Below are 16,157 nucleotides of genomic sequence, written 5' to 3'. Positions count from 1 at the left end.
GGTCAAGTTGTCATTTCAACCATGTGCAGCGGTACAGTACACAGTGAAACGAGACCAAGTTCCTCCAAGACCGTGGTGTCTTTACTGAATAAGTCAGTGAAGAAGGGAGAGCGGGAGAAGACACGCAGCAAAGGGGCTGAGTCAAAGCAAACCCGGGCTGCTGTCTGTGGCGCTGAGGCATTTGTGTTCGCCTGCTGAGCTAAATCAGCACCCAAAAAATGCACTCCTGTCACCTCCACATCAGATGGTTGTTTGAGAGGTAAGACTTGGTTTTAGGGTAATAGGGTGGTGATATGACTGTGACTGTTTTCAGTCATCCAGGTCATCGTAGTCTAAGGAGCTTGGAAAGGAAACCATCTGGATGTTTCATCCCAGAAGCTTCTTCAGTTCTAAGAGCAACTGGTGGAGAGTCTCGGATTTTAAATACAACTGGGAGTGTCCCCAGGAGGGTTATAGACCCCCTATTGATCCTCTACCTAATCACATGAGCGTGAAAACAGTGCGAAAACGGGTGTAGGTCACAATCAGCAAAGGTTTTGGGTAAACCCACTTTGAACCCTAGCCCCACCCTATCATGTGATTTCCTGAGGTCAGATGGCCCAGAATGTGAGTGGGCGTTAAGGCGTCTGGGAAGGATCTCCAAACTGGATTATAGATGGCAGACGGTTTGTGTCATAGGCTCCACCCTCTGATCAAAGATGGTCGTTCACAGTGGACATAGATGCTTCTTTCACTTCTCTTTCAATCCATCTGTCTTCTCTATCCAAAATGTGAACATCCTTGAAACACGCCATCCTTGAAAGAGTGACCTTTGTCCCTTAGATGGACAGTCGAGTCTTGTCCTGTCCAGGACCCTCTAGGAGACACTCCCAATAGGGCTTAAAAAATCTGTGACTCTTCACCTGTTACTCTTAGAACTGAAGAAGCTTCTGGGATGAGAAGCTTAAAGAAGTCCAGACGCTTTACTTTCCAAGCTCCTTAGACGAGGGTGGTGATGGTTTAACGAATAGCGAAGAGGCCGTCAGTGACATTTTTGTGAGCATCTTGATCATTTTTTAAAGTAAGTAGGGGCTTTTATTTTCTAAGTCTCACAGAATTAACAGAGTGTGATAACATCCAATACATAACTGGAGTCTTTTATTTTGAAAAAGTGAGACTGTGAAATTTCTGTCAGCCTACTTGACATTCCCCAAAAATCTTGGCTACAGTGCTGAACACCAAAATCTGAAGTGTTCCTGAAAAACATCGCAACTCAGTTTATCTGAGGCAATTATGACCCAAACTGAAAGAACCAAGACTAAAGTAGGTCACTGTGGAGTGGAAGGAAGTTCATCTGGGCTCGCTTTTACAGCCTGATGGCCCAGCTGAACTTCATTATCTGATGTGGGTAAGCTGTCAGTGAGGGAAAGTGAAGATGGGGCAACATTAATCTCTGTGACCCAAAGTTCAGGATTCAAACTGCTGTAATCTCCATCCAGCATACGGAGCAGCTCACAAGCACTCGGGGCTGCTTCTTAGCACGCTTCCAGAAACGGGCCAATCAGAAGAAAGTGGGAATAGAGAGTGGGTGGTGCTTGGTTTGGGTTCTACTCCCTGCTCCTGTCATTTACAGGGGATCTTCCTAATATGGTTATCTCAGGTGCCGAAGCACCGCCCACCTTCTCAAACCATCTGTTTATTCAGTTCAATTCAATTTTTTTCCTTCTAGCACCAAATCACAACAAAGGTCACCCAAAGGTGCTTTACACTGTCAGGTGAAGACCCTGCAGTCCTCTGGGGAAAAGCCCAACAACCTATGAGCAGCACTTGGCAATAGTAGGAAAGAAAAACTCCCTTTTAACAGGAAGAAACCTCCAACAAGAGAGGTTTCCTCCTGTTAGGAGAGCAAAAGAAAAGCTGTTAGTGAGGGACAGCCAATCAGAAAACAGTTGGTTTAAACCTCTTAAACCTGTGACTGTAACAGGTTTAAGAGGAAGTTTTATATTTGGTTTTATGGGCGCTTTTTTGTGGACTTGTATGTTTCACGTTTTCATTTCCCCAAAAGGCTTTGGTATTCAGATCAGGTTGTTTCCAGTCATGCTCAGGGTGATAAACAAACCCAAGGAATAAACTCACATAGTTTTCTGTCATTATATTTAATCACTCTGCTTCCTGTGTGGATGCTCTCCTCTGTAGGAGCGCCGGGTAATTCCAGGTTTCATATCAGAGATTTTACACTGAGTGACACTGTGTGATTGACAGGTTAGAAAACAACAAGCTGAGGTTTTTATTTATGTAAGGCAGAGTTCAAGGAGAGTTGAGCGCTCCCGGCCGGTCCCTCAGGTTTGCGTACTTTGCACAATTACATGAAAGTCCGAAGCGTTTATGCCCCTTCCCGCTTGCGGTGCCTTACACGTTTAAGTGAAGTCAGCATTTGATCTCAGCGATATCAGCATTCGAACTAGGACTCAAACCAGCAACCTTCAGGTGACTCCTGAAGACCGCATAGGCAGCGAATTAACCGAGATAAAGCTTTAAAAGGGTGAAACTTGCTGCTGTGTAGAAAGGTGTTGGTTAAGCGAGAAGCAGCTCATTGACAGACAACAGGAAGTGATAGAAAACGCCTCAGGGCTCATGTCAGAGCGCCAACAGACACATTGAACCCATTCTGATCAACTGTTGTGGAAAAAACCCCAGAGTTTCCCAACTCAGAGTGAACCAACTCGGATATCAGGACCAGACTCTGGAGATGCGAGCGGTTAAGAGTTTTTGGAGGATGAAGAGGATGAATCAGCGTTTGTTTCTGTGCATTCAGTGCTGGTTTGTGTTTGGGGATTTGATAACATGAAAAATGCCAGTCTGGTGTAAACGCTGAGTTTAGTGTAAAATATGTCAAAAAATAACACAGCTGGAAGAAAGCCATCTGTGATGCAGCTGTTTTAATATGAAGATTTCTCAAGCCTGCAGAGAACAGCTGACCTCAGCCTGTGTGTTGTAATCGCAGCTCCTCTGTTTATGCAAGTAACACAAACTGGTTAGTCAGCAGCTCCCTCCCCTCTTACCTGGCTGGCATCCTGCCTGACGGGCTGCGGTTATCACTCTGTGCCAGGGTTACACCAGCAGCGCATCATCCACGACTCGCAACTGAATCAACAACCGCCACTTTCACTATCCGAGTAAACCTCAGCTCAAACGGCGGTCCTCGTAGTCCCTTATAAGTCACTTTGTGAGCACATTTAACCAGAAAGAATGCAGGAGCTCAAAATGGAAGTGAAAGCATTTTATCTGCACATATATCTTATCTTATCTTAATTAGTCACAACAGAGAGCTATAAATGTTATCAAAACTCTCAGGCCCCCGCTTCACATTCCTCACTGAGACACAAACCAGCACACGTGTAAGAAACTCCTCGTTTCACTCAGTTTATGTTTTGGTAAGTCAGGCAGTACTTATATTGCACGTTTCTATTGCTTTCTAGTGTGTTTTATTACAGTCACACACATTCATAGAGCGCTTTCATTTCTGTGCCTAAATGGACCCAGGGTTCAGTGTCTCATCCAAGGAGACAAGCATCAAACCACCTGTTCTACCGCCTGGCCTCATAAGGTGCACAAGGTGTTCAGAAAGACTGACTGTACATAAAAGATGGAAGTAGCGATAGCGACATCATCCACTGTTTTTCTCGACCGCATATGTTTGAACTTTTGGAGCCAGAAGTGACAATATTTGGATGAGAGCTAATGGTGGCTAGCCTGGAGATCGAGCTGCATCCACAGACTGGGTGGGAGCATCCGACACAGATGCCTGTGAATCAGCAACATCCAAATAAAACCCAGGAATTTCCCTCAAAACTGGAGCTCAGCCTTATCAGACAGTCACAGCAGAAGTATTATTGGTCAGATAATGCAGCGGTCCCCAAACCCCGGGCCACGGACCGGCGCCAGGCTGTGAGAGTCGACGCGCGGATGTGAAATGTATGGTTTTCAGGGATTTTATCGTTAACTCGGTTTCCCTGGGTCCCTGGGTGTTGTAGTTGTGTGTCTTATTTTGAAAGAAATGTGTATGCGTTACCATAGCAACCAGAGAGCATTAAGGAGCAGAGAGGAGGATGTTACTCTCAATGTTGTGGCGCATTTCAGGAGGATGCTGCGAATAAAGTTACACAATTTTACAGTTATTTTGCATTTATTATTATTATATTATATAAATTTATTATATATTTACAAAATACCACCGTTCTTGTCTTGGTCGTTTCATTTTATTTTGTTGTATTTATCCGCGACACCTTAAAGGCCGGTCCGTGAAAATATTGTCTGACATTCAACTGGTCTGTGGCGCAAAAAAGGGTGGGGACCGCTGAGATAATGTACTCAAAAATACTCCAAAAGGGTCCAACAGCACAAACACAGTCCAGAGGTCCAGTTCTGGGACTCCAGTTAGCTGAGGTGAAGCGTAGCGGACAGCTAGCAGCTACAGCTACCTGTCAGTCAAAGAGGCCACGCCCCTAATAATGCAAACTTTGAGTAATACAATTTAGCTGTTTTTGCAGACGGCTGTGAGGCAGCCTCTTGTGGACGTTAGAGGTACTGCGGTGCAGTTTTGGCACTTCACTGGTGGTTGCTGATCATCGTTACTCCGATGTAACACAACAGTCTGATCCCAGAGGGAAATCTGAGGAGACAGAAGCATTCACCTCCCTGCTGTCCCTCTGCTTAAGTCTGGGGAAGTTGTCCTCTGGGCTCAGCTCTCGGAGAAAATCATCGACAGTGATGGTGTTGTCACTTTGGATCACAGCGTGACAATGAAGACACTGACTAACACAGAGGAATGTGCGCTCAGAGCTGCACGGCCACCCCAGCAGGAGGCGAGCAGACGAAGGTCAAACACATGCCAGAGTGGATGAACTCCTCACTGCAGCTACACAGCACCCCGACACTTCTGCACATGCTGCTCTTCCTAAACACTGAACACTTCTTTCAGATCAAAATACAAACCTGCTTCTTAGATTTTCACAACTCACATTTTTGAATCAACATAAGTGAGCAGATTGGTCTGCCACACAGAAACAGCTAACAGTGGGACATAAAAAATCCTGGTGCACACCACACATCCAGATAAACAGATGAGGAGTGGATTGTTCTGCAGGGGAGGCTGGAACGAAGAGAGGGGGAACCAGCTGAGTGTTTCCATTTCAAACTCATCTGAACATCAACTGCATGTGCAGCGATTCCAGCGTTTAGTACGAGTACATGCAGAAGGAAAAAAGGGATGTGGGTTTTGCAGAGTACGCACCAGCTTTCAGTTACTGTGTCAGATTCTTTATATTGAGATGGAATTAAGCATTAATTCCATGCTTAAGCTCAAAGAAGTTAACTCTTTGAGCTCCTTCGGGCACAGACTTGAAAGCTGCAGGCGTACAGCGATCCCTACGCGTTTGATACGCAGGACTGTGACTGCAGCAGAGCTCAGGTGGAGGCCGGTAGTGCCACATAGCAGAGAGGAGCTGAGGCGTGATGAGACATGCAGCACCAGAACACTCTGCACGCTTTTCTGGGTCACGGCCAGCCTCAGAGACACAGAAGCAGCAGCGCTGACGTGCCGATGCACAGCAGCTGCCGAACGCAAAGTTTAAAAGTCATGATAAGCGGCATCTGGCACCGTGTGTTCTGTTTTTACCCTCGTGAGGACAGAAATCTTAAAGCCGGGATGAGCTTTAGCAGCACGAATCCAGGGTTAGCAATACTGCTGCAGGTATCACCCAAGGATCTAAAATGAGGCCAGTCAGACTGAAGCTGTGCAAATACTCCCTGAGATACAGCAGCAGTGCGGCGACTACAGATCGGTTGCCCTCTGAGCCAACAGGACGTGACCTTTCACCAACAGGAAAAAGGATATAAGCTGAAAGGAAATGTTTTTTTCATAGAAACATTAAGAACCTGGGTAAAGGCACTGACTAGACGAAAGGAGACAGAACAACAGGAAAGCAGACAGAGGGGTAAAGAAATACAGAAATACTGTATTTATCTTTGTTTTGTCAGCTCATTAAGCGCCCCTCATTTCCCTCCACTCTCTGCGCCTTTGTTTACTGACCTGTGATTGGTCAGTCGGCCTTGATTAGACGTACAGAGGAAATGTATTTGTGCCTCCGCTCTTCCTCTTCATCCCTGTATGTATTTTTAGGCTGGCTCTTCCTGCCTCAGTGAAAGACACAAACTAACACTTTCAGAGCGGGCTCAGAGGTGGGAGCTGTCCTTTAACCTGACCACACAGTAAAGCAAGTTTTAACTATTTTAATACAGGATTTAGTTCTCCAAAAGTTGATTCTGTTCATCTGGACGTTTTCAGTGGGAGAAACATTTCGTCACGTATCCAAGTGACTTCTTCAGTCTCAGCTGACTGCAGGTTTCCCCAATCTTATAAACAGGACATTTGCATAATGACTGAAACCAGCCCACTGACCGACACATCAAATTCACCAGGGAGGATATGAAAAGTGGCAGGTTAGCCTTCTTAGACTGTGAGATTTCCATCAGTAATGGGGGACATCTAAAAGCTGATGTGAACCATAAACCTACACATACGGATCAGTATCTAAGGTTTGACTCTCATCATCCACTGGAGCACAAACTGGGTGTCATCAGGACGCTACAACACAGAGCGAACACCATCCCCACTGACACAGCAGCCAGGGAGGCAGAAGGACAGCACATCAAGAAGGCCCTGAGTAAATGTGGTTATCCCAGCTGGACTTTTGTCAAAGCTGGGAAGGCTCCTAAAGAAAGCTCCAGCTGATCCAGGCCTCGAGGGCCAGTATCCTGCAGGTTTTAGATCTCACCCTGGGTCAGCAGACCTGAATCACATGACTAGTTCATTACCAGGCCTCTGGAGAACTAAAAGACATGTTGAGGAGGTCATTTAGCCATTTAAATCATCTGTGTTGGATAAAAGTCACATCTAAAACCATCCAGGAGATCACAAAAGAACCCAGGACGACACCTGCACAAACCCACTGAAGAACACAAAGGCTCGTCTCATATTTGCCAGAAAACATCTGGACGATCACCAGAATTCCCAGAAGTGACTTCTTCAAACTTTTGGGAAAAGTATGACGAGACAAAAGCCGAAGCTTCATCTGGCATCAAACTAACACAGCATTTCATAAAAAGGAGATCACAGCAACAGTCAAACCTCGTGGTGGTAGGGTGATGATCACACATCGTGAGGGAAGAAGAAACACCCAGTGCATCATGGGAATCTCCCAGCATCCGAGGCCTGCTGGGAGAATTCTGCTCTCCATGTCCGAGCGTCAGTTTGTGAAACTGAAGCAGACAACGCTCCGAAACACACCAGCAAGTTTAGATCATGAAAGGATCTCACGATGTTCATCGTAGGCTTCGATTTCGCTACACGTCAGTAACCCTAACCCTGTGCTTTAGAGTCAGAACTGAGTGGAACTGTAAGATTGCCACCAAGATTCCCAAGCTAAAGTGTGTGTGTGTGTGTGTGTGTGTGTGTGTGTGTGTGTGTGTGTGTGTGTGTGTGTGTGTGTGTGGACATAACAGGAAGAACACGTGGTAAAGTCATCAGCAGTCCATAAATCTGCGAGGTGACCATCTACATGAAACAGTAGTCACAACATCCTCCGCTATCTCGGCCCTCATCTGCTCCCAACTTATCACTGTGAACTTTTTGCCATGTCAGCCGGGACTTTCTCTTCCTATTGTCCTCCCTGCACCGACCTGGATATTAACGGATATCAATTTAACAAAACCTGGAAAAATGAGTAGATTTCTTCTGTCCACTAAAAGAAAACCAAAAAACCCCCACGACATTTAGACATTTCTATTTTTTAGGCAGAGCAGATGAAGTTGAAACGTAAATCTTTCCACAGCGTCACTGCTTGATTATTGTTGTACGGATGTTTCTGCATCTAAAAATGGTCCAAATTAAAATGGCTTTGGACTCATTCATGATGACTTTTTATTCTCTGTGTTTAAATGAGCTGAAAACTGTTCACAGGTGGACACATGCACCATAATTTACTCTTTAAGATGAGGTTTTTGATCAAACACTTCAAGATAATGAAGATATGAATGGAAATGGATTCTGCTTCAAATCAGATGTGTCTTTTTATATGAGGTCACGCGCCACCATGAAGACGTCTGCTGCATTACATACACATATATGAATAACCTGCTAACAGCAGTGGAGTCAGTAATACTCTGTTTCAGCGCCTTTCCTGGTTGGAGCCCTCACACTCCTCACTGATTATTCCGTTCTCACCTTTGTCCCCCAAAAACAGAATAACTAGCTGACTTTCAAACTTGATGGCTAATGTAACAAACAGCAGTCACAGTAGTATCTTCTACATGCAGGGCTGCAGCCTCCTGATAGGAGGATGACCCGCACTACCTTCGGAGCCACAGCTCCCCAAATACAGTCCTGATCAAAAGTTTAAGACCACTTGAAAAAAAAATGGTAACAAACCCATATTTTGCATGGTTGGATATTAACACATCCTGTGTGTTCCCATGATCTAAATTCAACTGAGAACCTTTGGGGATGGATGCCAATGGAAGTTTACAAAAAATGGACACTTGGAGAAATGTTCCCACTCATCTCATGGAAACGCTTGCATCAAGCATGACGCAACAAATTTTTGAAGTGATCAACAATAACAGTGGAGCGACTCATTACTGAGTTCATGTTTGGAAATCTAAATTCTGTCTTGGGGGGTTTACAGGCTCTTTTGGAGGTGTGGTCCTAAACTTCTGATGAGCTGTAAAACAGCCTGTTTCAGTTTTCTGTTTCCATTTCTGCATGTTGAATGTTGAAGCTCTACTTGGAACCTTGTTCAGATCCAACCACGCAAAATATGATTTTTTGCCATTCTTAAGGGGTCTTAAACTTTGTATCGGGACTGTAGCTGCTTGTCAGGTTCATTTTTGTTGATGTGATGGTAGATGATTATCTAGCTCTCTCTGTTAGCCTGTTAAAATAAGGAGCACACACACTGATGACAGGGTGCCACAGCATGAGAGAGCCATGGGTAAAGGAGTCCTTGTGCATCAAATACATGATTTCATTCAACTGCATGGTAATAAATCAGCACTGGATTCACTGAAAGCAATTCAGTGGTTCATTCTGAAGTGAAACAGCCGTTTCGTGACATGGAAGTGAGCTCGGAGATCTGTTAGGTCTTGTTTTTAATAAAACGGCACTTCTCTGGATGAATTTTGTGCTGTGAGCTGTCAGATCCGTTCCTCCCTACCCTCAAAGATCCCGAACAGTCTCAGCAGCATCTGTTGGGACTGTTGCCTCTCCTCGATCTGAGCTGCTTTGCCATTTCAGATTGGCCCATTTTCTGTATTTTACATTTGCGAACTGACCTGGGTTCATCTGTGCGCTGTTTGGTCGCCCGCTGTTAGACTGACTCCACGACAGTGAGTTTATGGTTGTAGTTATCTCCCACTGTTTCCTGTCTGTTATGTAATCCCAGACTCCGTGACATCACGTCACATCGGGGCACTGCATGTTTCTGGACGTGGTTCAGGTCCTTTTTGAAATTCGTTTTGGAGCACATTGAAGATTTCTGTGGGTTTAGGCCTCTAATTGTGTTCTTTATGAGTCTGGCTGGGTGACTGTCTTTGTTCTGCTCCCATCGGATGAATTTGGGACAAACATCCAAAGTGAACACAAATGTTCCGCCTTCAGCCTTTTGTGAATCACAAACCTTCTTGCACAGGGGAAAACCAGGTTTCCACCCCCCCCCGATTACAGGACATGGCTTCAGGTCACATCCGAGTAAAACTATGTGAGAAATGAAATAACTGACTGAAAGCAAAGATTTTCCTTGTACACTTCTCTCTCCTGTATCTTTGTCATAAAGCTTGCTGTCGGGCTAATTTTGTCCAGGATTTTTCTGATTTTCCACAGCTGTGTTTCAGGTTTCTCCTCTCGTCTGTACCCAGCAGCAAAGCAACTTATTGCAAACATTAATGTCCCGTAAGCTCAAACTGAAAATGAGAGGTGGTCCTTAAAGGTTTCCATGGTGATGTGTAGATTACTACATCAATAATTAGGTAATAAGCTAGTTGCACCACATTTCCATCTCTGTAGTTTTCAACCACATTTAGCGTGTTATCTATTCCTCACACCCACACAGCAGATGTTCGCTGATACGCTCTTCACAGTCTTGCCAAAGAAACAGATGGAGTTTAGATTGTTTGAAGAGTGTTACAATAAGCGGAGGAGGGAAGTGCGCTATAAAAATCACAACTTTCTAGGCAGAAATAGCAGTTAAAAAAATGGTTACGCTTACGAGCAGCTAAATGTGTGAACTTCACAGAGACCTGATGATACTGACCATTCAATCCCTCATGGACTTTCTGCAGCTGGCTGCTCTCAAGCTCAGCATCTGAAAAATGAAGCTGTGCAGCCTGGACTCCTTTTTAATGGGCAGCAGGGAGCGAATAAGAATAAGAGCGTATCAGGGTCTCCTCAGTAGCCACAGAGAGCGAACGATTATTGTTCACACATGGAGGAAAATGCCTCACGGCTCCCATGCTGTCTAAAACTGTGCAAACGCACGCCAGGTGTGCTGCTCGCCCCAAATGATGCCAGCCTCAGGCATCCTGCCCCACAAACAACAGCCACCATCACAAAGAAAGCAAAGACGAATTCAATGAAGTCTGTTTAGCAAAAAACAGCCACGAGAAACTTTGTTGTGTTCACAAAGTGTCAGTTTTGTCGAGACTGAGTCGCACGTTTGTGAGATGATTGTTGGATTTTTGGCCTTTTAAAACTGACGCCTTCGTTTACAGTGCATCTGTGTTTGGGTCTCAAACTGAAAGGTCTTCAACTCTGTAAAATCGCCTCTGCCTTCCTTTCATTCCTCCTGTCAGACGTTCTGCTGCTGTTTCAAAATAAATCGACACATAAACAGGATGTAAGGGTCAGCGGTCGCTGAATTAAAGAGGGGGTGAGGATATGTAATAATTCTTTTCAATAACACTTACAGTCAAAGTGAGAGACCTTGAAGAGATAAACAGTGGAGACAACAGCATGGAGAGGAAAGTGCAGACATCCTAAAACGATCAGGACATTTAGCGGTTTTGTAGATAAGCGTTTCTTCCATCAGCCTCAAGCATTTTCCCAGAGTTTAAAAAAAATTCACTTTTATCCGTTTAGGAGCAGCGGACAGACTGGTAAACACCACACCAGCTTTTAACCTTGTAGCAACAATTTAATCCAATTAAAAAGCCAACTGAGATATTTCAATAAATGTCCCGTTATTAAAAACAAATCAACTTCTCAAAACTTAACAGAACAGCGGTGAGTACAGCATCAAGTAAACTACACTTCTGGGATGCTGATCAGGTCCGTGGCGTAGCAGAGAGGCGGGTAATCAGGTTCAGCTGCTTTGGTGTTCATGAAATTAACAACAGGTGCACTAAGGGGGCAACGATGAAGCAACTCCAAAAACAGGAATGGGTTCCCTCCTCATCTTTTATCATTGTTTTTCACTAGTTTTGCATTTGGCCAAGGTTGATGTCACTACTGGTAGCATGTGTCGTCAGATGACGATATGAAAACATCTATGGTTTCATATTACGCTATCGTTTGTTTCGTATTGTCGCAAAATAAACTGTTTACGGCAATATTTATTTGTCGTTTTGATGGTCACTGCAGTGGCTATATTAATTTCTTAAAGTTCTTGCTTTCTCTTATAGTTAAATAACCACACTACGGACGGATAAGCGACTGTTTTTACTCGTTGTTGTTAGCAATAATGACTGTAAAATCATCACCTGGCTCCGCAGGTCTCACAGGTCCTGTTGAGACTTTAAAAAAAAAAATGAAATAATGACAAAATACATTATTCTCAAACATCAAACTTTAGAATATGCATCAAACAAATTTCCTAAAATAAAAACATGAAGTAACTATAAATGGCGCTTACAGTCACCACGTGGATGCAGGCACAGAGAATACCAGCATGGCCAGTAACGATGAGGCAGAACCGAGAGAACAGAGAGGCGTCAGGTGCTCAAAATAAACCTTAGACTCAAACGTTAGAACAGGCCTTTGCCCGCAGCACGCCGTGTAATGAATACTCACCAAGAAAATGGCAGCTGTTACAATTTATGTCTAAAAATATATAGTTTCATGCATCGGTCAAAACACTCGACTCCAGGTACAAAACACCCAGCTGAAAACACTTCACACAAGTTGAGTTGCCTGAGATTCACAGAATTTACAGAAAATGTGAAATTTTTGTGATAAATATCGTTGTCAGGATGATAAATGTCTTTTATCGGGATATGAGAGTTTGGTCATATTGCACAGCCCTAGTAGCATGAGGCAATACCTGGACCCTGCAGAGGCCGGAGGTAGTCCTCCAGGTTGGCACATCCATGCATGCCAGTGCCAGAAGCTTTGTGGTGTCTCCCAGTTTGGTGGTGGGTCGAGGTGGTCTGGGGAGGCTTTTCCATGGAGCTACGCACAGACCTCTACAGGCTAGGCAACAACAACCTGCCAGCCATTAGGATGAAATCCTTGAACCCACTGTCAGACCCTACACTGCTGCAGTTGGTCCTGGGTTCCTCCAGGTGCTCAATAATGCCCGGACTCATGTGGCGAGAGTCTGCAGGCAGTTCCTGGAGAATGAGGGAATTGATACCATTGACTGGCCCCCATGCTCGCCAACAGAGCTCCCCTGGGATGTTTTGGCCCATCCAACACCACCAGTTTGGACCTCAGCCTGTCCAGGAGCTCAGCAATGCTCTGGTAAAGATCTGGGAGGAGATCCTTAGGACGCCATCCGCTGTCTCATTACATTATCAGACATGCACACACTCACGGGGGGCAAACAAACTACAGAGTACCACTTTAAATTTGCAATTAAAATTACGGTAAAACGGGCTCACCAACAGCATCACTTACACGACCAGTCCATATCAGTATAGATATCCTGCAGGATTCTTTTTCCCATTGAGATTTGATGTTTTTCCAAAGTGTTCCTTTACATTTTTAAACACTGTGTATATATTTATTCCTTTTAAAAAATAATGAAAGAGCAAATGAAACCAAATGAAACCATTAAAAGACAAGTATAAAATAAACAAATGAAGTGGGGCTCTTGCATCCCCCTTTGTTAATCTGACAGATCATTTTATAGTTGTTAAGAAAAACTGTTTATCCATATTTAAACAATCGGTTTAACAGTGGTTCCACTTGACCAATGATCCCAGTAACTGTTCACACAGAGTAATTCAGGCCAGGGAGCTGACACTATCCAGGCTGTGTTCATGCAAACTCCAGCACAGATCATTTCGAATGCCAGATTCTGTCTGCCCCCTTCTCACAACCATTTACCTCATTAATATTATTTCTGTATTTGTAGATAATTCACTTTTAAAAACTAAACAATAGAGCTATTAGTCAGATTAAAGGTGCACACCTTACTCAGGGGTGTCAAACTCCAGGCCTCGAGGGCCGGTGTCCTGGAGGTTTTAGATCTCACCCTGGGTCAACACACCTGAATCAAATGATTAGTTCATTACCAGGCCTCTGGAGAACTTCAAGACATGTTGAGCAGGTCATTTAGCCATTTAAATCAGCTGTGATGGATCAAGGATACATCGACACCTGTGCCTTAGATGTTTCTTCTGGCTGGATTTATTCCAGTTTGCTACGACATCGCCGACAGTGTCCCACGGCTCTGAAGATGCTCCAAGTTCTCCACCTTAAATCTTTTAGCTCCTCCCATTCAGGAGCCTCACAGCTTTTACTCCAGATGCCCTCCCTGTCTCAATCCTCCGCATTTATTGGGCTCGGGACCGTACCCCTCCGTTGCTGGCTCCACATTAAATACATTTAATTGTTCAACACTTTATTTTTCTGTGCAGTAAAAATGAACTTCAGTTAGGATCCACTTCACAGTGAATTTAAGTTTGAGCTGGGTTCAGGTTGCAGGTGTGTCGGCTGTAGGAGATGATGGTTTGCATCCGTTTTGCATTTTGTTTTCTTTTTCTCACCTGAATTTTGATTCCATTCGTGGTTGTTTTGCGACACAGTGGGTGAGACTTGGCCAGAGTTTATTCTTGTTACTGTTAGTTAACATTCTGATTGATTGATTGATTGATTGATTTAACCATAGCTCATCTTTATTCTGTAGTTTGCAAACATTTACTGTCCTGGGTTTGTTTATGTTTTGCACTTTTACAGATTCCTTAATATAACATTTTAGTCTTGTTAACATTTTATTTATTGTTTAAACTGTTAATTTGTCCAGTTTACTTTGTTTGAGAACTCATCTTACTTTCCTGTGTTCCATGAGCAAAAGGAGGAAGTCCTGCCTCACTTCCTGTATTTGTAGCTTCCTGTTTAGTGCTGATGTCACAGGAAGGGAGCAGGTAAGGGGGAGAAGATAATTGTTGTGATTTAGGGTTTTGTTTGTTTTAGTGTTTTTATGCATCATTGTAAAATGTGGCTACACTTTAGAGTTGGGTGTTTTGTTGCTGGTGAAAAGAAGCATCATAATGTTTAGTCTTACATGTTGTATGGAATATTCCACTGTGTTTGGATAGCTTTAGTATTTAAACAGAAGAACTCAGGCTACGTCCACGGGTATTTTTGAAAACGCAGATTTTTCTCTGTGTTTGGGCATTTCATCCACACGTAAACGGCGTTTGGGGTCACAGAAAACTGAGATTTTTAAAAACTCCAGCCAGGGTGAAGATTTTCGAAAACTCTGTTTTTGTGTTCACGTGTGGACGAGGAAAACTAAGATTTAGTCATGCAATCCTGCCGTTTTTGGCATCATGTTGTGCGCCACGTTATTGTTTACATGAGACAAATTTCTACAGTGATATAAACTGTACTGTACAATATAAAGCGCCTTGAGGCGACTGTTGTTGTGATTTGGCGCTATATAAATAAAACTGAATTGAATTGAAGAAACAAAATACTGCTGCTGTTAATCTATCTGCAGTTTTTACACGCTTACATGTACACACAGTTACTGCGTTTGACTTTTTTTGTGTTTACACATGGACAGATTTTCTTTTAAAAACAATTACGGAAAATCTCCGTTTACAAGAATACCCACATACGTGTGTACGTAGAGGACCAGGTCAGTGTAGCTGAGCGCACTTCTCATTATTTTTGGTTCGGTTATGTTTATTTGTGCCAAGTTAACTTTGGAGTTATTGAGGGTTTTTTTTTATTTTTGTGAATATTTTTGGTCACAGTGACTTTAAATAAATCACCTGCTACACTGAACAGCAGCGTCTCCTGCCCTGCTTCAGCCACCTTGGCCAAGCTATCTCATGTGTATTTAAAGCTATTTGATAAGATTTAGGCAAATATCTTGTTTGGTTATTAAAATAAAGCATTATTTTTATACCAGATACTTCAAACATTACCCACATGTGAGAAGCATCTCCACCAGTTTCCAGTGTGATGAATTTACAGAGTGCACTGTTTTAACTCGAGCATCAAAATCAAGCAGCGTAAAATGAATTTAAGCAACAATGTATCAATAAAAATCTGAAATGTGATTTTTTTTTTTTTACTACAAAAGAATAAACAAAAGGTTTCATTTTGCTTCCAGCTGGAGACACAGATCCCTTTGTGGTTGCATCAGAAAGAGAATCCAGCACCAAAGAAATTAACACACATGGAGCTGAAAGCAGAAGAACAAAAGCAGGAGCGGTGGGGCGTCTTATTTAGACAAAAACAAAAAGTTGACACAGAGGTAAGGAACATTTTTCAGGTTCATGACTTTGCAAAGTAATTTCTCATGAAAGCCACTCCACACCAGTTCCCAGTTTGAGACAGGCGGTCTGAATCTGGAACAATTCAGCCCAGCAGCCACATTAGAGTGAAAATGACCTTTCATACAAAGAGCTGCATATTTACAGCCCAGCCAAAACTCCGAAAACAGCTTACAGAGAAAAAAAAAAATTCTCGAAATCGTATCAACAATCACCACAATCTTTCCGCCGATGCACAAACACATCAGATTTCATTCTGAGAAAATTATAAACAGGTTTGTTTCTCTGGAAGATGTCCTTGCTTATGATTAGGAGAAACACTGAAGTACAATTCGGGAAAAGAAGAGGAAAAGGTTTCCATATTTGGGGAATTTCTGTAAGGCCTTAAGACACAGATC

At 43.4% G+C, this 16,157-nt stretch overlaps 1 long non-coding RNA gene across 1 annotated transcript; it reads right to left on the bottom strand.

Moving 5' to 3' along the window:
* Window positions 1-10,651: 10,651 nt before the first annotated feature.
* LOC112842209 (uncharacterized) lies at window positions 10,652-11,384 on the bottom strand. Its single transcript, XR_003213939.1, has 2 exons — window positions 10,999-11,384; window positions 10,652-10,895 (listed from the first exon to the last, which is right to left on the bottom strand). It is a non-coding gene; the product is annotated as an uncharacterized LOC112842209 (long non-coding RNA).
* Between the last annotated feature and the right edge of the window lie 4,773 nt (window positions 11,385-16,157).

Source organism: Oreochromis niloticus, linkage group LG14 (assembly GCF_001858045.2).
Source record: "Oreochromis niloticus isolate F11D_XX linkage group LG14, O_niloticus_UMD_NMBU, whole genome shotgun sequence".
Lineage (NCBI taxonomy): Eukaryota > Metazoa > Chordata > Actinopteri > Cichliformes > Cichlidae > Oreochromis > Oreochromis niloticus.
The sequence above is the reverse complement of the archived record's forward strand: the minus strand, read 5'-3'. Positions and strand labels throughout refer to the sequence as shown.